This window comes from Anas platyrhynchos, chromosome 1, assembly GCF_047663525.1.
Source record: "Anas platyrhynchos isolate ZD024472 breed Pekin duck chromosome 1, IASCAAS_PekinDuck_T2T, whole genome shotgun sequence".
In the NCBI taxonomy this organism is placed as follows: Eukaryota; Metazoa; Chordata; class Aves; order Anseriformes; family Anatidae; genus Anas; species Anas platyrhynchos.
The window spans coordinates 127,283,399-127,309,491 of NC_092587.1; the positions used below are offsets into that span (position 1 = coordinate 127,283,399).

A 26,093-nucleotide genomic window follows, 5' to 3' on the forward strand; every position below is an offset into this window, starting at 1 on the left:
CTAACACACGTCAAGATGTAATATCGCAACACCACCAATGTTTATTCACTGTTGTCTTGCAACAACTGTCTTGTCTTTCAGGATTGTCTTGCAACTCTGCCTCCACTGGAAGTGACTCTAAAGCTCCACCATGTTGTTACCAGAGCAGCAGCATGGGTAAGTCTGGGTAAATCATTAACCCATGCTGTTCAAACACTTCTGGATACCAAACATAGATTATTAAGGTACAATGGTAAGGTAACTGGAGCAAGCAAAAAGCATAACAATCAGCATCACAGTGTACCTATACAACAGTGTGTGTCCAACATGTAGCTATCACGAAGAGTCTGTACTCCTCCCTCCTTCCTGAAGTGAGAGACAGAAGTACTCTCGTACATGAGGCAGAATATTCTTATGCTGAGTTCAGTATTGAAAACTTGCTTGAGGATATAAATACTCTGAAGCACTGTGAATCATCCTGCAAAGATAGGTATACTTTGTTTTCTTAAAAAATCTACACAATTTAAAAAAAAAAAAAAAGCTTATGTTTTTTCCATCCATGGTGGGTTATTAAAAAAACTGTTTTTTAGATATCCCAATACAAGCAAGCTATTAAAGAGCAGCCAAATTTCCTGAAATTCAACTAAGAATAATAAGATTATCTTCACCCTCCCACTAATTAGCCATCTCCTCTAATGAACAAAGATAGTCAGCACAAAGAAGCCAGTTACACGGCCAGAAAGTTTCTGGAATTAAGCTCAAGAAGTTCTAGCACATGACAAACAAGTCAATAAATTTAATTATTTCCAAATGGGCTGCACTGAAGCTCCATAAAACTAGTGTTACATAAAAAAATAAATCTGCACAGCATGGAAAAATTCCTCTGTCATTCTTCCATGGGTTCCAATTTTGATAGCTTAAGCAGGTTTTCCCAAGCACGTAGAACATCCATGGCTGCAAGGGATTTCAAGAAGAGCAGAAGTACTAAGGTATTCAACTAAATACTAAAAACTAAGGTATTGAAAATAAGACACTCAACACCAAAAGGCATTTTGAACTTTCTGCTTACTTCAGTCTGGTGAAATGGGAGCACCCCCCCTTCTACATGTAACACGAAATCAGAGCCCAGTACCAAGTGCTCGTACCATACAGTCATTGAGACAGAGCCCATGAGAAAGTGCAGAACTTGGCTCTCCTATGAGTGTTTGAATAATGTAAATACCTTTTTCTTTACTGTTTTACTCACTCTGCACAATGGTCACTTAATAAGCAGTTATCCAATATTTTTTTTTTTTATGAATTCCTGCTGAGTGCAGGTATCTGATCATACAATTATTGAAAAGCAAACAAAGACAACCACAGATTAAGAAAACAGACACCTTGATTTTCTCATTTCTTAACCAAGTACTCTATCTAGCTACTCTCTTTTTTTTTTTTAAAACAATTTGTCTATCCACACACGTTCATACTTTACGTAGGCTCTCCAGACTGTGCAGAAACTTGAAGAGCAGATTTAATCATTTCACATGATGCTTGTGTACAGTTCAAAAGCTAGTCAGAATCTCAGATTAAACTAGCCATGTGTCCAAGCAATTACTGCTCCCACTGAAATGTGATCTTTCAGTGGTGTCCAGCGCCGGGACAAGAGGCAGTGCGCACAAACTGGAACACACCAGGCAGCACTTATGTGCTGTGTGGGTGACGGAGCCCTGGCACAGGCTGCCCAGAGAGCTGTGGGGTCTCCTCCTTGGAGATCTCCAAAAGCCACCAGGAGATGGGCCTGGGCAGCCTGCTCTGGGTGTCCCTGATTGGGCAGGGCTTGGAGCAGGTGAGCCCAGAGGGCCCCAACAGCCTCAGCCCTGCTGTGGTCCTGAGAAGAAACAGCAGTAGAGAGAGATGAGACGAACCCTGCCACTTGCCAGACTTAACAGAAGGGAGGCTGCTCAGCCTCCCCCAGCCAAACCCCAAATTCCAGCAGGCTCCAATTATTACCCTCATTTCCCAACTTTGTTCTCTTCTACACTGTCCTTAATAATCCATCCACTTTGTCATCAAATTTCTCCTCCTCCCATCCTCACTCAGCCATCCTACACTTCAAGCTGTCTCCACATCAAGTCAGATGAGTTCCTTACTCTCCTCCAGCTCTGCTCAAGCTTGGATCCAGTAAGCCGCTGAATTGCAAGCAGCAGTAAGGGCGGTGAAGCAGGTGGGTGGCTTTCCTTTTTTCTTCTGAGAGCTGTATGAAGCTTGGCCAAGCTTTTACCATATTTCTGAAAACTTCACCAAATGCATAACCATGGGAAGGTGAGCCTTCCACTACTTACTCGATATTGTGAAAGTGCTGAAGGTGTTTAAAAGAAACCTTTTAATTTTTTTCTTCTGAAGTAGCTTCTCTCCTTCTCAATTAACTGTCAGGGCTTGAATAAAATAAAAGAGCCAGAACTAAACCACATGCAAATCCATAAAATAATCAGGCTGAGGCAGTCATCCAGGAAGGGTGGAGGAAAAAAAAAAAAAAAAAAAGTCAGCCCAAACACATTTGGCAAAAGTTGCAAACAATTTAAAAACTGGGTCTTAAAGGGGAAGCATTGGGAACCTTCATTATAGATGGTAGCTCCAGATTTGTCTACTTTAAAAAAAAAAAAACAAACAAAAAAACCACTAAGGCCTGAAGCTTCAGTATCTTCTTTATTTTCGCATTTGGGGAAAAAAAAAATAAACAATATTAGAGATCCCCATACATATCCACACATATTCTAAACTAATATATCTCACATTTTACCTCCAAATCTGTATGTAACACAGGCTATGGTTAGCATTACAGAAGCCAGCTATCAAACGTCCAAGTTTCATGTTGACAACCACAATATTGATGAAGGCTTTGCTCCACATACAGCAGAGATGCAAGACAAAGCAAAAGTGATGGATGTAGGAGAACGTAGAGTTTGGAACTGGTGGGGCCTCTTCTCTGACAGTGTGAGTTTTATTTGCCACTAAGATAACACGAGAATGCTTTACATGTATATACTTTGATGTCTAAAGTCAAAGTGATCCTAAGAACTGCAAATCATGAACAGAGTAGCCAGTGGGCTAAAGAACAAAAACAGAAAAACACCCTTGTGCAAACCTGGAACCAGCATGCATTTAGTTGTGTGGGGGGTTTGTTTTCTCAGTTCTTGAAGCTGCCTTCTGTTCTGCCCAAAGTTTAAGACCATATCAAGAAGCCTGTATCAGTTACCCACTGCATTTCTTTCCTGCGTGATACTACTCCTTCAGAAGTTGGTTAGCAGAACACAACAAAGGAGTTAATATGAAGAGAGCAGTCCATACAACAGCACAGCTACCCTAGGCTTCTGCTTGACCCCATCACGAGAAACCTGCGGCCAGAGCTGATGAGGTGCTGCTGGGTGAATCAGGAAAGGCCGAAATCAAGAACAGTAACAAACCAAGGGATCAAAACAGCAGAAAAAAAGGGAAATGATACGTCTTCAATACGCACGTGGCTGAAGGGAAGGCAATTACCCAGGGAGAGTGGTTCAGATCACACATGGGGGCGGGGGAACCGCTCCCTTCTGAAGTACTGCATGCAATTCATCAGGCATCGCATGGGTATCTTTTTTTTAAACCACAAACTTAGATCAGCAAACTGATATGGACTTAAAACAGCTGCGGATGTAATTTAAATTGAACACTGCCAGTTGCTTACTCAGGAGGACATTTGCAGTATTACCTAGAGATAGAGTACAAGTTTCATTAGTAGAAGTGGCATTTTCTAGAATAACTGGGATAAAAAGCCCTCAACCCCCTAGCCGTTTTATCAATTTGTATCACAGCTTATTATTTGGGATTTCTGAAAGGGCTGACGTGAATGATTTTTTCCATTACAGGAAGAATAATGAACTCTGCAGCCTGAGAAGAAATACTTTAAGTATTTGTTCAGTGCTGTTTTGTACTAACTGGAGACCCAGCCATGCTGGGTGATGCTACTTTGCCATTTCAATACCATGGAAAAAATTAGCAAATTCTGTTGCTTGGATTAACACTGCAGATTAATATTGATAATTGGATTTACACACCTGCCAAGAAAATCTGGTTCAGTGTTCACTCACCATATTATTTCTATTAAGACTTAGTATCAGTCACTGTATCCACGTGGTCAGAAGGGACCACACAGTAATATCATTACAGCATGATGAACAGCAAATGAACAAATCACAAAGAAATGCTTAATTGTGCCAACACATCTTCCTAATACAACTCAGAATTTCTACTCGTAATTTTAAACAAAGTTATCAGATTTGTTTTTGGAACTACCTTTGTGTTCTTGTGAATAGGAAACGTTACAACTGGTTAAAGAATGGTATTTGGGAGCAGCACACTTAGCAGTTAAATATTGTTTAAATACAGATTATGAAACCTGTTGTGCAGCTTAGTTAAACTGAAGCCTTAAAGAAAAGGAAAAGATGTTTGGTGATCTATACCGATTAACTAGTAGCAATACCATTTGCCATGAACCCAGATTTCACCTAAATCCTGAGGTTTATGTCTTTAACATCGGTGATAAGCCTGCCTGTAGACAGCAGCAACAACAGACTACCACACAGCAATTCCGTACAAACACTGCTGTGTCCCATGTGTTTCACAAAATTGCATCCCCCATAGCAACCCCAACACAGACTCACACAGGTCTAACTCATTGCTTCGATGTATACTAAGGACTTACATGGTATTAAATTCCCTGTGATCCAGTTTCATACACCTTTAACTCTTGCTTTAGGATTACAGAGCAGAACACCGCAAGAATAGATGGACATTTGAACAGATTTATAATGCCATGGTGAAGAATTACTAAGTATTATTACTTCTGTGTCAACAGCAACACCTTACAAACAGAGCATTGTTCTGATCCATACTTTCCCATACCAACAGCGATCTTTGCAGATACACTGTGGTTTGTATTGACAAACACTATGCTTTGCAAGTCAGCCTCAGTAGTAACATGTGAATTGCAACAGCAGCATAAAAGTTGTTGGACAAACTGCTGTCGCAAAGGGAGGAGAACACTGGAAAATAAGCAGTTGAGTGCAAAGAAGTTTTCTCATGTTACATTCACGCTACATGGCCTGCGTGCATTTAGGAGAGAAAGGAAAAATGGCTGATAAGACTAACTGTCATGTACATATATATGAAATAGGACTAGGTTAGAAAGTTCAGAACTCCAGCCATGGATGGAAACTGTTGTGATAAAACACAGGACATTAACAGAAATCACGTAGATGCTTATGAACATGGTTTAACAGCACACTTGGTAGCCCTAAATTAATGGTTGAACCTGATTATCACAGAATGGTTTGGAAGGGACCTTAAAGATCACCCAGTTCCAGCCCCCCTGCCATGGGCAGGGACACCTCCCACCAGCCCAGGCTGCCCAAAGCCCCATCCAGCCTGGCCTTGAGCACCTCCAGGGATGGGGCATCCACAGCTTCTCTGGGCAGCCTGTGCCAGGGCCTCACCACCCTCTGAGTGAAGAATTTCTTCTGAATATCTAACCTAGATCTACCCTCTTTTAGCCATTTAAAGCTTTTAAAAACCATTGGGGCCCCAGAGCTGAAGGCAGGACTCCAGGTGGGGTCTCATGAGAGCAGAGCACAGGGGGAGAATCACCTCCCTCTCCTTGCTGGCCATGCTGCTTTTGATGCAGCCCAGGATATACAGTTGGCTCTCTGGGCTGCAAGCACACATTGCCAGCTCATGTCAAGCTTCTCACCAACCAGCACCCCCAGGTCCTTCTCCTCACAGCTGCTGTCAATCCATTCATTCTCCCCCAAGCCCATATTTGTGCTTAGAATTGTCCTGGACAAAAAGCAGGGCCTTGCACTTAGCCTTGTTGAACCTTGTGAGGTTCACACAGGCCCACCTCTCAAAGTCCCCCTGGATGGCATCCCTTCCCTCCAGCATGCCAACTGCACCACACAGCTCGGTGTCATCAGCAAACCTGCTGAGGGTGCACTCGATCCCACTGTCCATGCCACCAACAAATAGTGTTAAATAGTGCTTGTCCCCGAGGACCACCACTTGTTACTGATCTCACCTGGACATTGAGGTGTTGACCTCAACTCTTTGAGTGCAACCATCCAGCCAACTCCTTACCCACCGAGAGGTCCAACCATCGCATCCATGCCCTTCCAATTTGGAGACAAGGTCGCCATGTGGGACAGTACCAAATGCTTTGCACAAGCCCAGGTATATGATGTCAGTTGCTCCTTCCATGGGTTCCCAGAACCTCCTATTCTCAACTCATAAACTGGAAAAAGGTATTTCTTCACTGTGCTCCACAATCTACTTGATCACCATGGTAATTTCACAAAAAAAAAAAAAAAAAATTGCCTGTTCATGGTGAGAATCTTTAGGAAACTCACACCTCTGATATTAAAAATACAGATTGCAGAGCATGCTGCCATAAAATAACCCATTTGCTCTCATCATTGTCACCACATCAAGAAGTTTGTTATGCTCTTCTTGTCGTTTTGTTAGTTCAGAAGCTTAACCCACAGACAGAAAACAAGCAGAGTTTACCAATGAATTACAGAGGAACTGCTTAAGAGCTAATTAACCAGCTGCAGGTTGAACGTGTATTTGTGAGACTGAAAAAAATATGGTAGTGCCTTGTGATCAGATTATAAGCTGCTGAGCAACCCTGTTCGTAACTGCATAAGCAACATCTGTGAACCACTGACAGCTGAGGAAAAAATGCTCAGACGTTCTCCTTAGTCATTCACTGCACTTCCAGAATACAAGCGAAATAAACAGGGTGCACCTCAAGCTGGAGATCAGGAGATTTTTTTCCCTTCAAATTTGAAAACCAAATGAAGTGCAGCAACTGGTTCAGTGACATTTAGATTCAGGTAACTTTTCAAGGTCATTCGACGACAGGTTACGGGATTTTATGAAGCATTCGAATGCTGTTTTCAGACAAGATTAAATGAATCTTAAACCTTCACTTCTGAAAACACATCTTCTTAGAAAAGATCCATAACCACAATAGAGATTAAAAAAAAAAAAATAAAACCACACAAAATTGGTCCAAGAACCACCACAAAAGTCAAAGTTTTAAATCAAAAACTCTAAGAGTCAGAATTAATTGCTATTATTATAAGCCCTCACCTTGAGATAGAGCAACAGGTTCTAAGTGATCACCAGATCTAGGTGACCTGGCTTGAGCAGGTCTTGGATTTCCAAAGGTGCTTTCCAGTCTCTAATACCGAAACACTTCTGGAGTTCTCCTAAGACTATGGTGTATGGTATTACACAGAAAACAGGAAAGCATTTCTCAAATGGACAGGAGGAGTGCAAAACTCCACGTGTTTATGTGACCTCTCCCTACAGTGTCTTGGTCCATGGTTAACTCCTACATTTTAACGTTCTCGTACTTCTTCGAGGCAGCTATTAGTTTTCTAAGCATTGCTACCCTCTGTCCCAACATGTGTAAACCAAGAGTTTACGTAAACACAGTATTGCTGATCTTGTCTCTGCTGAAGGTCAGTTAGCTGTTCTTTCAATGTAAACAGTCTTCTGAATTTTCAGAGGATTTCTTTTTATCTTCCTCTAAAGGAAAAAAAAACATAAAACCACAAGAAGAACAAAAAACACAACAAATAGCTTTGCTTCTTTATTCCCCGTGTCTTCTATATTCAAGAAACCAATTCGTTATGTTGCATAATGTAGTGCAGTTGATGCTTCTGTGCATAGCACAACAGCAAGTAATTTTGGCAAACGTTCACAAATGGCTGTGATTTTCAGGGATGGAACAGCAATTACAACTTTTGTCTTGAAATAAAGTTCCACGGCCAAAATGCTAAGACAAAGGTAATGAGATTTTTACTTAATGATCCCTCTTAGAGGCCCCCAGGAACAGAATGATTTCACTGGGCTAGCTTCCTATGCCAGAAGAAGCAACAGGAGCTATGCTATTTTGACTGTGAAAATAAGATGGAGATAAAAGATAAACTTTAACATTCTTTGAAGATGCTGCAGCCCAGAACAACTGCTCAGGACATTCTAGGTTAGCTGGGTTTGCCTTACCAGTGTATTAGCCCTTGTGACTTTTTCTTTTTTTAATAGCAGATGACTTATTAGCTGTTCAAGTTCTCTACTTTGCATTATAAAGAGAATACTGTCAAGTCTAAAAAGCAATAACAAAACACTGTGGAATAGAAGTCAGACTACTGTGCTGTAAAAACCCTCAGACTTACAAGCCGGACACTGATGAAACTGCCAACTAAATGTATGAAAATGCTTCAATGCTTCATGGTCCTCTCAGGACTTTAGGTTTTTAATTTGTCCTAGAGATGAAGAAAATTTACTACAGTTTACTATTTTGAACATCGAAAAAGAGAAAAGATTTCAGTGAGAAGTTACTGAAAGGGATCAGAGCGGCTATTTTCATTCCCACAGAAACAACAAAATTTTGCCTTCTCACTGCTTGCCCAACTCCAAGTATATTTATGACTCTTCTGCAGTGTACACTCAAACAGTGTACAGGTGACACTCAAACTATCACCTCTGTCCTGCTTATGGCTCTCATCACCATGACTTTACCCCCACCAGAATGGATTAAGAGTAGTTCTCTCTTTCTCAGGTTCCTAAAGTTTCAGTAGCCTCAAATTCCTCCATCCTGTTCACAATAAAATACGATCCACTTATGACATCCTCTAAATGCTGATGAAAAGGACTACTAATGAAGCAATTTTAATGCACACAGCTTCTTCCACATTAATATTGAAGATCTACATCATGTAATGCAGTTATTATAGTATGTATATAAAAAAAGAGAACTAGACAACTTCAGTTAGAAAATTCCTTATGTAGAATTGCTTGAGGAATTTCTGAAGGCAGCTACAGTACTTCTCACCATTAGGAAATGGATGACATCTTGCCAGCTCCCTCAGTATTTATATACTTGGAAGAGGGACATGAACAGCCAGACCTTCCCTGTTAAAGCAAAACTCTGATTCACCAGGGATTCACAGAATGAACAGCCAGGCACAGGACTTGCAGCTCGAGCAATGGTAGAACTGGTACTTCCAAAACATCTACGTGAAAACAAAGTAAACACCAATTAATCGCCTACTCTCCCTTTTATGGGCAGGGAAGGATAAGGTTATTTTTCCTCCTCTATTTGCTTCTAGCTCTGGTCCTTCCACCTTCCTTGAGTATCATCTTAACTTTTTGACTTGGTTAAAACATTTCTCATTGCTATAAATTTAGATTTTAAGTGAGGAGAGTAAAAATCTTATTCATAACCCTCAAAAAAGTATCTGCTAAATACAGAACCAGAGTAGAGACCTGAGAGTCAATCACCACATCCAGGTACCCAAATTCTCAGTATCTTTCAGATCTCCCTCCTTCACCAGACACACAGAAAACAGGCAGCATCTTCAAAAAAAAAAAATAAAAAAAAAAAATAAAAAGCATCATGCTACAGGAAGGAGCGAATGCTACTGAAACCTCTCTATGCACGTTCAGATGCTCCTAGGGGTTTGTTTGTTTTTTTTTTTTTTAACCAAAAGTGGATCCTTAATACTGGTAAGATCTGCTGACTGTAGTTAATTCAAAGATTTGTGGAACCAGTAACGTTGCACAAGTCTGCATGAAGCATTGCCACGTGCCTCAGCCATGGGGCCTTTGAAGACCCAGCCTTCCTATAACACTGACATAGCTACACATTTATGGCCACAGGTCTACTAAATCCAGCATCTGATTTCTATGTGAAGACAATTCCCCCAAATATTCTCCCACACAGACACCCCCAAACCTCCTAGTGTCCTCCTTGTGCTCAAGTCAAATAACCTCTGCCTCAAATCTAGGCTTCAGCACAGTCCTGTTCTGTGCACTCTGAAGAAATCAAAGCCATTTCCCAACACAGCCCATAAGCTAAAAAGGCCATCGTTTGGCAGCAAGACAGTGGTAAGAAGGGCCATTTAACTCAAGGATTATTCACCAAATGCAGATTAAAAATCAGTTTCTTTCGAAATTCAGGTTATCATCCTTTCAACACAAATCGCTGAGTGAAATTTTATAAATTGGCTTGTAGCAGACTAAAGCAGTTGATTACAGTAGTTACTCCCAGACTTACATGCTATTAGTCTTAGCTCGTGGTAAAATGAGTACAGCTTTAGGGAACAGAACAAGCTGAAAACGAATCTTCCTTCGCTAACCAACAGTTGCGACTGTTAATGCAAAAAGACCAAGCAATGACTCAACTATACATGTTTGGTTTTTTTTCCTAAAAATGCTTCATTCATTAATAAGAGGCCACAAAGCTGAGTGATGCTCAAATGTCAGGAGAAAAGGCTCAAATCCCAGAGGAGCCAGCAAAGGGTTATAGGTTATATATATTTCACCTCCAGCAGCTCACGTGAAGCTGAGCACAATTCGGGTGCTCCAGAGCAACCCAGTTTCAGGTTGCTTTTCCTGAACACCGAGAATTGGCTCAAGTGCTGTCTGAAGGAACACAGGAACCTAGAAATTTCCAAAGTGATTAAATTATAGCTCCAGCCACGGTTTATCCCTGTTCTTCTGACTGCATGTAGTCATGAGTGATTATTCTCATTTTACCATAGGCAGTGCTGGTAAGTGGAGCAATTCAGCTACAGCGCTGAATTAGGACTTCTAGCCCAAAAGGGGAGCCGAGCAAGTGGGGGGGAGGGAAGGAAATGGAAAATAGCACAATTGTTGCACAGGCTTTTTCTACATGAAACAAACTTATAAAAAAGAATTCCCTTTCTTTTCCTTATTGTTCTAAAATTCAACAGTTTCAATATTGAGATACTCTCATTTAAGTTTTGAGAATTAAACTGAACATTTCTAATCTGCTTAAGTCTTTAAAGAAGCCTTTAGCCTCTTTAGTTTTTGCAGATTTGCATTGTCCAAACTACAGTAACCCTTTTTGGCTCTCTGCAACAAATTACTGTTACACTGATCCTTCAGTGTATTTGCATCCAGTAGCACAGACAGGACATTTACAATAGAGACCAATATTCACCACCAAATAACTTAATCCATGCCTTGTGAGAAGAGAGGATCTTAAATAATACATACATTTTCTTCAGTAACTCAAAGTAAAGATCAATGCATACTCATCCCATCTGAAACAAGGATCAGCTTTTAACGTTAATTTCAGATAGGCTTCCTGTGCAGAAAGCATGATTTACTTTTTCAAAACCTTGCATCACTCTGTGTTTTCTTGGGCACCTGGCAGTAAATAAGCCTTTGGGGAATAGTTCTAGTTCAGTACCGCAATTTATTACCGTACATTATGGATAAACTATCACAGCCACATCTTTAAGCCAAACAAAAAAGCGAGGCTAGATATTTTTATTCTCTACAGTTTCACTGTGTATTGCAAATATCACCTGAAGGTAACGGTCACAAAAGCAGCAGGAGAAAAAAGACAAGTGGCTCATTAGTTTGTCTTTTTTTTTTTTTTTTTTTAAATCAACTGATAAAAACATAGCATCTTCTGAAACTTATGGCAATGATCTTCCTTTATACTACAACTGAAGAGGTTCAAAAGTACATTTGGGGAGAAAAAAATTGGCAATGTAAGAAAAAAACAAAGATGAAAATCTCACACATCATACAAGTCTTCTTCCCTTAAGATCACTTTGCATTTATAAAACAGAGTATTTCTGTATCATGAGTGGACTATTTGTCAGAAAGTAACCGTCTAATCTGATACTACGTATTACAAAATTCAGTGCAATTTATTTAACAAAGGCAGGCATTCAACTTCACAGAAAAACAAATGAAGTCAAGTTTATACATGTTTTTTTTTGCCCCACTGACTGTATGTACAGCACAGAGTGACAGTTTTATCTATTCCAACTTGACACGGCGCACATCTGGCATCTAAGAGCGAACTTCTTAAATTTTATTGCTAAAATAAACACTGAAGTGTTGAGCTTGATATTTCACCAGGATTTTTCCCAACCAAGATTTTTTTTTCCCCCCTCCCTAACTGACATTTGCAGAAGTCACACAAAAAAAGCGCAGAACTGCAGAAGCCTAAGGAACGGAATAACCCACACTGGAAATTTCAAGAACAGAGATGAAGCTGTCTGTAAAATGGGGTTTAACGGCAGATCTCACTTAAGGAGTTATTTCCCACTGTTGGAAAAGAAAATTAGCCTGCTGTTCCTGAGTATAGTATTTGTAAGATACTTTTATAGCTGTATTACAGGGGAAAAAAATACCACCTCCATTCTCATAAGCATGATTCCCCTCTTATACTTCCACATTCTATCACCTCATTAGTTAATTATTGCTTAAACCCAACCATACACCACCTGCATATTTTATAATAAAGAGACATTTTCTGACTTCCTCTTACACAGGAGTATAACTGAACGACAAAGCTTGAAAGGTAAAGTTTATGTAAGTATGACTTAGCTACTATCAGACCTTTAGCCTTCAGGAAAAAAAATGCTATGAAGATCATACAGGGTTTTTGTATCCTATTTAGAATAAAACTGTTGGATGTATGACAAAAAACGCATGTATTTCAGTACGGCACTGGGGTTGTTACTCTCTCTAGCAAACTGGGAGAGGTGAGATGATAAACCACCTAATCTCTCTGCACACAGTGAATTTGGGTACAAAAGAGCCGTGAGATCCAACTCCTAATGTTTACTACAGTCACTTATTAAGTGCCCACTGCAAATATGGTTGTGGGAGAAGAACTCAAAGCTCTTTGGTTAATATTCATCAGCAGCAAGGACAAAGCCTTACTGAAAAAAAAAAAAAAAAAAAAAGCAGCAGTCCATCCCAGCAATTTCTAGAATCAACATTTAAGCTACTGAAAAGCATCTGAAAACTCAAACAATGCAGAGAGTAATCAAACCTAGTCTTCGCATTAAAATAATTATTGTTAATAGGTAAAGCAATCTCTATCCCCATGCACTTCCTAAATTTACACCGTTCAACAACTGCCCTGTTCAACAACAGCAATCCTAAAGGAGAAAAGTCACACAGAAAAAAAAAAACATTTCTATGACAGATTTTTAATCAGACATTCTGGAGGTTCAACAAAAGGTCCTATAAAAAAGGACACTTGTTCAAAGCAAATCTCAGCATAAAACAGCAATCTTTATTAATATAAATTATTAAGAGTTAGCCACTCAAAATTTGAGCAATATTTTCCAACAAGAAATGAGACCCTGCAAGGTTCTGTGAAACTGCAACAGCGAAGCAAAAATGCAAGACAATCGAACTGTTTGTATTTCTAATACAAAAAACAAGTCACTTGTCACTAATCACAAGCAAAAATCCAGAAGAACCTTCCTAAGCTTTCATCTTTTAAATATAAATGGATGAAAGCACAGCAAAGGATAAATGACTGGAACTTCTAAGGAGAAATAGCAATTAACAGTGAAAAGTGATCCCAGCTTACTTCAGTACTCCAGCTTAACTGTAGCCTACAACCTAGGGAGCCTTTTGTGTTGGTTTCTATTCAGTAATCTCGAATGCTCTGAAACAAGAAATTGTAATTTAATTAAAAAAACAAAGGCAGCTCCAAACAACTTCCGACGCACAGAGACAGGCACAGTGACTCTCTCTCCTGGGAGTCCCCAGAGCGCCCCGACTCAGGCCATTGACAAAGCTGCAAAATCTGCCTAAAATGCCTAATCATCCACCAGCAAAACTTGTTTCTACTTAAGTTTTCCTTCCAGGTGTCTTAAGTAGAATAGATGAAGGACTTGCGCTGTTAGCATCTTCCAGCTCAATTAAGTTGTGCCTCATCAGCAGGGAGCACAACGCAGGGATAGCTCACAGCACTGCCATACACTGAGAGGTGAGGAAATCCCATCTGTTTGTTTTGCAGAGGGGCTACTCGAATGAGTACATCCTCAACTAATCATTACCAATAGGTGTCAAAGAAAACACCAGCCATTCCTCTACCTCTAAAGGGTATAAACGACACTATATGAACAGTGGTATATGAGGAACAAAGGCAGCACCCTGACCACAGTAGAAGAGAGGCAAGCAAAGGTGAAAACCACACCATGAGTTCAGACACAGTTCAGGAAGTTTGCAGCTTCTACCAAAAGAGACAGGAAAGCAAGAGGTTTTGATTTTCTCAGATTCATAATTCTTACTCATCTGGAATTTAGTCCAGTTGATATCTTGGCTTATATTCCTTTTTTTTTTTTTTTTTTTAAATGCTGCAATCACAGCTGTACCCAACATCACTAACACAGGCACAGTATTCTCACCCCACTACTGACAGCTTTCCTCAAAGTCAATTTGTAAATGTATTTTGTGTTTCTCCTTCTAGGAGACGACACTTCTCTCAGTTACTGCAGTGCAATTGCTCCACACCTGCTTTAGACTTTTTTTTTTAAAGAGTAATTTAACTATGTCTCTCCTTTTCCAATGATTTGTTTTTGCTATTAATTAAACAGCAGTATTATTTTTCTCAGGTGGAATTATTAGAACTCGTTAAGATGCTTTACAACAAGTACAAAGCTGACAAGCCCACCATATATTATTTTGCTTTGTATTGTTGAGGAACAATGCCTGAAAAGAATAACTACTTCATTTAATTAGATAAAAGGTAAGATGACTTATCAAAGCTGAAGAAATTATTTGAAAAAGTAATCTGGTATGATTATATTCCAGCAGAAGACTTCCTTGAAAGTGATTTTAAAAGGTTCCCCTTCGTGTTGCTGTATTCTACACACCATTTGGATCATTCCTCTTCATTTCACATGTTTTGGAGGCATGTTTAAAGGATAGAAATTTCAATATAAGCTGTGGCTTTTGTATGAGTGCTTCCAATTTCCTTAAAAAAGGGAGAAAATAAGCTGTTTGCACTACATTGTCATCTCTGTTTCTTAAGTAGTAAAAATAAAAGGCATATATACAAGGTATACTCCTTGTAATAATAATTTTAAAAACAGCATCAATACATTACCACTGTCAGTCCCACCTGCAGGACCATAAATGACTGTAGAGCTGGTCCATATGAGAACCAGTGGCATGCACTAGTACTGGACACAGCAGCAAGACCTCCCTTAGAGCTGCTTCTCAGCCAAACTAGATTCAGTGAAGTATGAAATAAGGCTTTATGTAATTTAAAATCTATTTTTATTTAAAAAAAAAAAAGTTTGATTTGTATTTAAAGCCCTGGCACATTAGCCATATATTTTGTGTATTTTTGTACCCTTATACTAATTCTTAGAGCAAGCACAAGAGCAATTTCTCTAGCCTACGGATACTTATTTGTCCTGCATCATTTGCTGTTCCACCATCAGCCCCACAGAATCCAGACACGATCACACACCATGCTAACGGTAACATATTTCTGCTTTCACTTGCAAAACACAACCAGACAAAAGCATTTTTGTGCAACTGGTGTTATATGTCAGAACAAATCTCAGCTTCTGCCATTCTGCTTCTGGATTTAAACTCTAAATTAAAGCGTACTATAATGCCACTTCTGCTGTAGTATCATGATGAAAATCTGTTCTGTGTAACTATCAGGCACTGGCAGACATTAAGCGATTCACATCGCGTTCAAATTTATTTCTGGTTTTCGGCAGAGAACCTTTACCACCAGTCTGCCATATGAAATGAATATGAAAGCCTCCAATTTCTTTTAATCTGTCCTGCAGTTCCTCAATAAAATGCTGAAGACTATCAGACAAGGAAAAGAAAGTTGGGGAAGATTCACCATCCGTCTTGGAAAAGTAATTGATTCTAGAGGTCCATTTTCATCTTCATCTATCATTTTACCTCAAATGAAACCCAATTACTTCAGCTTCACAGGTGGACTGGATTTTCATCGCAAGAGATACAAATGAGCTGTGCAAGGATTAACAGAGCCCATAAATTAACATCGCCCAAATACACATGCTAGATGCAGAGCTGTCAAATCCCACGCTGAGCATTAAGCTCAACCTGCAGCTCCCTGGTTCAAAGCTCTATTGCAATGCTTCCCCTCGAGCATTAGGACAGCTCCTGCTGCCCCGTGCATACTTCCAGGGGTGGCATGCAGCAAGTGCAGGCAATTTTGTCCCCGGCAGGAGGGCTGAATACGAGCAGGAGCCCTGTGCACAGAGGCAATCTTCAACAGCTTTGTGCTCGACCCTTCCCAGCCATGTAGCCCAACAGAAAGCACATGTTCCTTCCTGGCACACGATGCCCAGCTCTCCCACATCAGGGCTCCAGAGCAGATGAGAAACCTGTATGTGTACCCAGCAAAATCATCCTGCTTCCATCCCTGCTTCTGCTACCAAATTCGCAGTACTGTATTCAAACAGAGCTTTAAAGATAGAAAATAGTGTTTTTCCTTTTTGATTACTTACATTTGCAATAGGTGGAAAAAAATCGTAGCAATTTCTTGGTACAGCATTCACCACACAACTATTTCTGCAGCAACTTCCATAAGCACTAAGTAGGATTGGGATCCCATCATACAGCCCCGGCCCCAAAGATTTTACAGTACAAACCCACATTCTTATTTTCATGAATTACACAACCCACACCACTGCCTTTGTATATTTTATTAAGTCATTCCATAAATCTGGCGCTATGTATATTTATTGGATGGGAAAGGTGCACAGAACATGAAGTTCGCATTTTGGCAGCGACTCTTCTTTTGTAACTACCACTGCACTTCACAAAGTAAAAAGAAATCACAAATAAAACCAATGAGCAAAATTCAAGAACTGAGCAAAAAGTTGTACTAAATCCTAAGCACTGTAAGATAAATCCATGAGAAGTTTGACAGTAACAAAGTGAGAACTGCAACTACTGTTTTCATAATTTTTTAAAAATCTGAGATGCTAAAGTGTTTGTAAGAACTAGTACTTAAAAAAATCACGTAACTGTTGATGTTAAAGGAAGAAAATAAAGTTCACTAAGTAAAATAATTTATTCACGTTTCCTGTAGTTGAACCACCTTTCTTCACTAGCATTAAAGCTTGATGTAGGCTAATTATTTGAAAGGACAGCACATTTCTTCATTGTCAATTTCTTTGAAGAAGAGCAAGCTAACAAGCTTGATCTGCCATTTCATTTCCAGTGGAACAGCCAACAATAGCTCAAACGTTATTTTAAGTGAATGTAACTGGAACAGACACACAAAAGGTCACCCATTTTACTGGTGTGGAAAAATACAGGACGGGCTTCCTGGCCTCCCAGGATTGTTCAGTTCTTTGTATGATCAAAGCCGAGTAGGCTTTGGCCTTAATACAAAAACCTTCCTATCTCCCCTCATCCATGCACATTTGCAACATGCTTTTAGTCGCTGCATATTGTTGTTACTTGTATAGACAAGTTTGACTTACCCCATAAGGGAAGAAAAAAAAGTTTGATTTACCCCATGAGGAAAAAAAATACAAATAAATCTCTCAGTGCCCAGACTTAGAGCTAAAATAATCCCAAGTTTCAAACAAATCAACTACGAGCATACATGTGTTGTGTTGTTGTTTTTTTTCTGAGTCACAATTTGAGTCAGCAGAAGCAACTAAAAAACAACGATGCTGACAGAAGTAAGGCCATGTTTTTCAAATACGCTGCTCATTCACAGAGTTTTAGGCAATTAAAACATCAATGTGCACAGCATTTATTGAAGTTTTTAAAGATCTCCAAACAACAGAACAGCTATTTGGTTAGGAAAAGCAGAGTCAAGGTTCACCTTCTGAGAATCCTGTTTTCTTATTGCTGTGGGCGTCCCACGCTGGCACCTTCACACTGAAATTTGTTTTTAATTTCTAACACCTATAAATAGTTTCTAAAGCAAGTCAAGTAACCAATTTGTTGTGTGGAAGTCAAAGAATTCTTGAAACCCTGAAGCATACAAGGCATTTCAGCTCTGCAAGTTTTTCAAGAAGTATTTCAGTGACCTCAATTCGTTTTGCTGTGCTATAGGACCTCTGCCACACACACACAGACACACACACACCATTTTATATACAAGGTTCCACATCTGAAGTTCCTCCTGGTTGGCTGCCACTCTTCCTCCTGCATCCAGCTCATATTTCTGTCCCCAGTTTTGTAGGATATGCACCATCCCTTACCCACGTACATGAGACGACGTTTTGCCTGCAGTTCTCTCCTTTTTTCCTGTTCTTCATGATAGGTTTTAACTGAACAACCTCCCCACAATTCCTTTAAAGATGAGAAACTCCTTAAACACTTCAGCTACCCTTCTGCATAACCTATGTCAGGCAGCACCAAACAGGCCTTCCACAACTCCAGGTCCCATGGCCACCCATGAGCACAGCATCCCCAAATCACCCCTATGATATCCTACACATATATATAACGAAATCATCTGTCACAACAGCTTCACATCTCTCCTGCTTTCCATATTACCTTTAGTTTGCCCAGAGGCCTGCAAGCAACATGCCTCGGTAGAGTCTGACCACAGACACGCACAAACCAAGATGCCCATTTCTTGCCCAGTCTCTCTTCTCTAACCATCTGCTTGTTTCCATAAGGCCTGGATGGCTGCATCAGAGTAGGAGAACACCGCCCCTCGCCCAAAGCTGGCTAAAAATTGACCAAGTGGCTCAGAAGTTACGGGCAGGGTGGGAGGACGAGCTAGTGGACAGATGGATGGACAGATGGAGCAACTGCATAAACGCCCTTCCCTCAAACTAAATTAAGGCTTTCAAGTCCCACCTGTTCCACAAAGCACACCGTCAGCCCTAGCCACTCCCTGCATCAAGGTTTTCTGGTTTATAATAGGCTATAGTGCATAAAGTAGTAGCTTTAGCCTGTAGACTCACTGGATCAACCCAGCACTGACTGTGCATCACGATGCACTGCTACCGTGCTCCATAAATAACTGTCTCGAAACACAAGCTGTACCCAAACAAGATTTCACAGCTAAGTAGAAAAATAATGGTTGCTTAAAAACATCATAATGACATATAATTTTTAAAATCCTTTGTAATAATAATGCCAACAAAAAGGAGAAAAAAAAAAACACCCCAAAATCCTGTGTTTGACAAAACATGGAAAGATGTAGGAAAGTAAAGAAAGCCTACTACCAATTAAAGGAACTGCAAAGGCGGCTTGCATTTCAACAGCCTAAGACTGTGTGAAGAGATGGAGAAGAAGCTGTGCTAGATAAACAGATGGATCAGGAATGTGTGAAGAGGTCCATAAGGTAGGCTCAAGTTTTTGAGGCACGAAACTTCTGAAGTGAGTGTAGACTCCGTGTAGGTGTTTTCATACAAGGATTAGTTAAGGTGAAGGTGGATTTTTTTGGTTCGTTTTGTTGTTGTTGCTTTTAAAGGTAGACAACAACCTACTACATGAACTTGGCTGGAGTGGTAGATTTGGGGATACTGGAACTTCCTTTGCTGCCAAGGAAGGCTGGAAATATTTTTGCCAAGGTTAAGCAAACAAGCAGATGACAACATTGTTCATGCTGCAGATTAACAGCAGGAAAAAAGAAGGGAGGGAATCTGAGTCAACAAGAAAAAAAGAAAAATGTTCTTGCACCCAACACATTTGTTTCTTTTTGGCTGCAACTCTCCTCCCAAGTGCTCAAAGGAAGCTAATGCAGCAGTGCCATTAAAGCAAGCATAGCATAGTGAAGGTGTTGTGAAGGGAGAAGAAAGTGTAAATTTCACACAACCTCTCCCTACTGATATTTCAGGAATACATATATATAGAAATATTCAGGGATATATATATATATATATCTTAATGAAAACACTGCTCTGAGCAGAAGGCCTAGCCAGACAGCCTCCCAAGCTCCCTTCCAAACAGAACCCAGATTCTGCGCGCACGTGCAATTAGGGAGGTTTTACAGGAGAGCTGCCTTGTAATGCACAAGGCACTGCCAAAAAAGCAGCAAGCCACCAGGAATTCCTCTTGCTGAACAACTAAAAAGCATGAAATAGGCCTCTAACATCTTGATGACAAGTATGACTTCAAGATACCCCACATAATCAGATTAAAAACAGCAGCAAAAAGGCTGAGGAAGGTTTTACTCTATACTTACTAATACATAACCTCGCTTCAGTCAATGTCCACCCAGCAATCACAAAGGATATCGCTAAGGGAAGTCCACATCCTGAGTGAAATATTAACATCTCTCATCACTGCTAGGACAACTGCTTACTTTCTGATTAATGAACAGCTTTAACTTTTGGATGAGGGGTTTTATACATAATTTTTTTTTTTTATTTTTTATTATTAAAATATTTCTATTGGTACCTAACATGAAAAGCAAACTCTAAGTTACCACAAATCTTTACCCATCCCCTACTCTACCAACCCAGAAGATACTTAAGAGCTGCCAGTATGTCCATCAACTAGCCTGAACAATATGAATTTGACATCCCAGTTAAGATGTGAGATTAAAAACATTTTCACATATTATACGAGATGCTGTATGTTTTGACAGGTCCGAGATCTCTTCACCCCTGGCTTGAGTCACAGAAAAACCTGAGTCTGACAGGCCCCAATCCCGCACACACTTCTCCATAAGCAATACAACTCAAGTTGAACATATGTTTAACTTACGACATGCGCACAAATAGCTGTAGAGAGGGCTTAAGTGACTCCAGGGAGTAAACAAAATGCTGCCAAGTGCTCAAAATAAAAAACAGAAGAGGAAACTTTTCCTGCAATTTGTTTTCAGCTACTGTAAAGTTTTACTGAACACAGCACGTTGGCGGAAATTGGGAACAAGTGTAGTAGCTCTGACAAGAACAGCAGAGCTGACTGTGACAGATGCCTACCTTCCACGCTGTTTGGTTCACTACTATTTCAGATAATAGTCAAAACATAATATATAAAAAAAAGAAAAAAAAATCACCATCTCAGAAGCTGCTGAACAATCAAACTACATTACATTTAGTCATGGAAAACTGCTCCGATGAATTTGCAATTAACATGATATGCTACAAGATGCAAGGCGCTCTCACCAGTGGTTGCAAAAGCCAGCACAGAGTAATATCCAACGTCCTTCAGCAAGCTTCTGAAGCTTTTCCGCTACAGGGCTCACATCAGAGCGCAGCTCCCTCTTCACCACTGTCTTGGAAGCGTTGTCCAGATGAAAGGGAGAGGAGAAAAGAAGAGCCCTGCACACCAGGCACGGTGAGCCTGCAACATTCAGGGCATGCTGGACCTTCTGCTATTCCAACACCAGCACAGTGCTGACGCACGCGTAGGCAAATACAGAGAGCTCGTGAGATGTGGATCTCCTCCAGGAAATAAAAGGACCTTTTTCAGATTAGGAAATGTAGCACTAAGCATGGAGCTTATAAACACAGATGTGTTCCCTCAGGTTTCAATTTCATTCCCAAATTTCTGTGCTTGAAAGATAAATAACCAAGCCGACGTTCCGGTTGCCAGCAGCCAGCTCACGAAGTTACCCCGAGCTCGAGGATGGAGGAGGCTGGGGTGCCTTCCAGCAGCTGCCCGCCAGCTCCAGCTCAAGCAACTGCACAGCCGAGCAGCTGCTCTCTTCCTAAGCACTAAGCTCAACGTAAAGCTGGTGCACTGCAGGTGATTCAGAGCCTGATAGGCACCCCTAGAAAATTATCAGCTCCATGGGAACCAAATAAAAATAAATGAACCCGTATCAATACCGCAAAGCCAACTTCCAAGAGTTTGAGAGCCACGGGTTCCTGTCTCAAATACAAGGGCTTTATAAATGGCTGCTAGATGGCAAGAACAAACAAAGCACAGCTCTAACAAACTAAGCTAAATAAGAACCTTCCACCATAAAATAAAATAATAATAATAAAAAACTTCAAGTGTTAACCATTTCTCTGAATTCTCTAGGAACGTACAATTCCTACAACCCAGTAGGACTTTTCAATGTTGACACCTAACCGTGAAGAAAAGGCTGGGGGGGGTTGCTTTCCTATTCAAGCTCCAAGATTTATTTTTTCTTTTTTTGCACATTGAATAGTTGAATAAATATTTGATTCTACTGAGCCACATCCTCCCCTACCTTCAGTTGAATGGAGCAGTGTTACCATTAACAGCCGTATTTCCATAGTCATCTGCAAGAAAAGATTAACAGAGGCAGCGATACAATTCGGCAGAATAATGGAGCCCTGTGTGGCTGGCATAACTGTGATTCAGCTACGAATTGATTCGCGCTTTGTTTTTTCAGAGGCTAAATTTGGTGGGGGGCTTTATTTTTATTTTTAAGTATTGCCAGGCAACCGTTTCTCAGGAGTGCCACCTTCCTTCTTCCAAAATAAATGTCAATGTTAAATTAAGCTATGCTATTATTTAAAAGGCATTGGGAAAAGGGTTAATTTTCAAGACGTTAAGGGGCAATTCCAGCACAAGAAGGCTCAACCTGCTCAGATTTGAAGGACAAGCCTGAAGGCAAGCTAGAACACCGACATCTCTTCTGAAATAACAATAGAAAACTGGATCTCATTGCACTAAAGCTAGAATTAAAAGCTTCTGGAGACCTAAACATTCCAGCATCACAGTCAAGCGTTATGGAAAGTCATCGTGTATTAACTGTAACTGTTTATTCCATGCACATTTTCCTCATTTTAAGAGGAATAAAGTCCAACGCAATGGATTATTTTCAATTCCACTGCACCTAGACATAACTTAGGTGCCAGCCCTTTGGATGAAGAGAGAAGCAGAGCACAACTCTGACTTGAAAGCCCGTACATTCAGGTGGTTATTCTTGCTGAAAATAACCCAGGGACACAGGCAAGGCAGCTCTTGGCAGGCTAGCTTATTCCTACAGGGTTCTCATGGTTGCCTCAGAGAAGGGAAGAAAAAAAGAAAACGTGGGCAGCTGTGCGCACCCACAATGTTCCTACAGCAGCAAAGTTTAAGGCACGCAGAACCTTTTAAATTTATTTTGGCCCCTTGTGGTGCTTTCAGGATAATTATGAATTATTTCACTATCTTATTTAGCACAGTCATAGAGAAATACACTGAGATTGTCATGTAATATACTGAGATTGTCACATAAACAACAACAACAAAAAGCTTAGGCTTTTTATCTAGGTGGACACACCAGCATTGTGAACATCCACAAGATCAACATTTCTCCTTCATTGATATTTAATATTATTAAACTGGGCAGACTCAGCAAGAGGGCTGATGTTCTAATAAGTACACCCAGAAAGCCATTATGTATTGTTTTAATACTCATTTTAATTTATAGCGTGAAATTAATTCTCCCTGCTTCTGATGCAGAAAGCTGTTATTACTATTCACAAACAAATCCCTTTGCACCAAGACATGAAGGTACAACCCTTGAATTGTCTGGTAAAACAAACAGAGGTGGAAGAGAACAAAGAGTGGCCTTCAAGACAGAATTCTGCATTCAGAAACAGGAAATAAACTCTATTCCTCATTATATCCCATACATTCTTTAGCTATAGCACATCACTGGCCATTCTCTCGCCTTGATCTCCTGATGTGGAAATTAAGATGAAAGCCTAGAGCTGTTCAGCTTAGCTCATGAATGTAGTGCTAAAATTCTCTAAAATCCTCAAAAATAAGTTATGACAAATGCACGCCATTCTTGTTCTGTTCACATGATGAGCACATAGAGCCTTCACACACCTTCCACATCAGCCCATTTTCAGAGCAGATCCACGTTTGTGCTCTGCTCTGATTAACCACGGATGCTCCAAAAAAAATCTCATAAATACGAGCTCATACCTTGTCCAGAATTTAAGTAATACCTAGGAAAACTGCTGTTTTTTCTATCTTCCAGATGTCTACTGCTGAGCATTGTGTGTTCCAGAGAGCACGCTAACGCTTACACGCGCATGGTTTTCGAGAGCGTCCATATATAGGCAGCATTATAAATAGCTATTTTTATAATGGAGGAGAACTGGCTTTTCATATAGGAGAGAGAGCCTCCTGCATATAGAAATTGTTCTCTTATTCCACCTTGTTCTTGCAGCCTCAGCTCGCCTCCCACTCACACAGCCCTGCTGCACACAACAGAAATAGCCACTGCCAGTGTCAAACCGCGCTAGTACTACAGCTAACTGGACCAGCTCTCCAATAATAGTTTCCAACAGGCTAACCCAAACCTCTTTATTATAAAGACATTTTCTTCACAGCAACCGTGCATTTTTTTAATGTTTTCCTGTGGCTATTTCACTGCAGAAAGACTTATGAAATTGATATTCTCGAGGGCTTTGTTAAGAGTGCAGAGCTACAGTAAACATTTCAATACCTGAACCTCAAAGGGCATTTTCTCCTCATTATTTTTGGGCTAAACTAGAAGGATCCACGTAGAGCGTTAAAACAGAACTGCAATTTCTTTGTTTAAACACCTCCAGCTTTAAGAAACGAGGCAGAATGTACCACCTGCAACGCTAACAGGTTTGATAAAACTGATTGCAAAGTGAGACAAAAGGAAGGAAGCAAAATGAACTTCTGGGTTTAGATTTGGTTTTGGAGGCTGACACGATAAAAATACCTGACATGGAGCAACACCGTATATCAGATTCGCTGAAGCTGTTGACGTTCCAATAACGCTGGCCGTGAGATGTAATACTTGGAAGTGAGATGTAATATGTATATATTAAACGTGTGTGGTTTTAAGCGATGCTGGCTGCTCTCAGCCGCAGGTCTCAGCCCTGACAGCAAGGAGCCCAAGCAGCCCTAGGTGCAAGACACGGGTGTAGCACTCGCATCTTGCAGCAAGCGATCGCTGCTGCTTCTACGCTGCCCCTTTCCTCCTCGCTCCTTCCCCCAGCCTCGCATGCAGTGCAGCTCCCCTGCACCTCAGCAACACCCAAGGCACCTCAGCATCGCCACGACCCCCACACAACCCTGAGCAAAAGCCGCATTTTGGGGGGAAACCCTGACAAATAAGGCTGGGAGGGGGCTCCCAGAGGTGTCCTCTGCCCCATACCCATCCACAGGCACCCCAATTAAGGGGATTAAGGGGGGGGGGGGGTTCCCCATCCCCATCCCCAAATTGAGCCATTTCCCACAGGCTGCCCCCAGCTGCGTGGGCGCGATGGCAGCAGGCGATACACCTCCGCCGCTCGGTCCACCTATTAAAATGGCGCTCCGTGCTCCTACTCCGGGCAGGTAGATTTTATATATATATAAAAATAGCCTTTTTTTCATTTTTTTTTATTTTTTTTTTATTTTTCCCCCCTCCTCTCCTCCCTGCCGCACGCACAAAAGCAGCCCAGCCCCTCCAACGGCTCTGGCTGAGGCGTTGAGCGGCCGTTTAACGGCCGGGGCGTTACCCCCAACACCCCCCCCAATTTTGGGGGAAAAAATCCCCCCAACGCCCCCCGGGGATGGCGAACGGCAGCGGGCAGCGCCGCTCAGCTCCAGCCACGGAGCCACTACCCCGGCAGCCGGCGGGGCTGGCAGCCGGCAGCTCGCTCCCCCAGCCCGCACCCCTACCTCGCTCCGGTTCCGCTCCGGATCGGCGCCGGCTCCGCCGCTCCCCTCACAGCCCCGCCGCCGCCGCCGCCGCCGCCCCTTGGCCGCGCTCCCCCCGCCTCTCAACGCAAGCCGCTAGCCGCCCCGCCCCGCCCCCGCGCCCGGATTGACGGCTCGCTCCACCAATAGCAGGGCGGGGAGCCGGTCCCAAGCCCCGCCCTCTGTAAATTTCCACCAATGGGAGCTGGCCGTCAGCCTGCCACCGCTGCCGCCGCCTCTCCCCTCAGCCTTCCCGGCAGGCTCGGGTGGCGGGCGGCTGCCGGGCAACGGCCGCGGGGCCGGGCTGGGGACGGGGGACAACGGACAGGGGACAGGGACAAGGGACAAGGACAAGGGACAGGGACAGGGCTGGGGACGTGGACAAGTGACAAGTGACAGGGACAAGTGACAGGGGCAGGAACAGGGGCAGCAGTGATCCCAGCATCCTTACCCATAATCATAACTCAAAAATTTAAATTGAATTTAAATAAAGATATAACCCTACTGACTAAATGTAATAAGTGTGCTACCCGTGTTCGCACTCTGTACATCACCAACGCCTGTTGTGGTCCTTAATCGCTCCCCTCCGCCTGTGCTGGCTCCAGGACGGGAGGCAGTGGTGCTACCGGTTACAAACGAAGATAAACGACTTAACGCTCAAAAATAACGAACTGAGCTTCCGGTGACATATGCTAGCA

The 26,093-nt window shown here is 41.5% G+C and overlaps 1 protein-coding gene across 7 annotated transcripts in view; it reads right to left on the reverse strand.

The window, feature by feature from the left end:
- Nucleotides 1-25,516, reverse strand: part of CDKL5 (cyclin dependent kinase like 5) — a 130,327-nt gene extending 104,811 nt beyond the window's left edge. For 6 of the 7 annotated variants that reach the window (XM_072028940.1, XM_072028936.1, XM_027448172.3 and 3 more), the window contains exon 1: nt 25,378-25,516. The gene's annotated coding sequence lies outside the window, so the exon portion shown is untranslated. Of the gene's footprint in view, nt 1-8,890; nt 9,055-25,377 lie in introns of those variants that run through there. The other variant, XM_072028923.1, reaches the window with a different exon arrangement.
- Between the last annotated feature and the right edge of the window lie 577 nt (nt 25,517-26,093).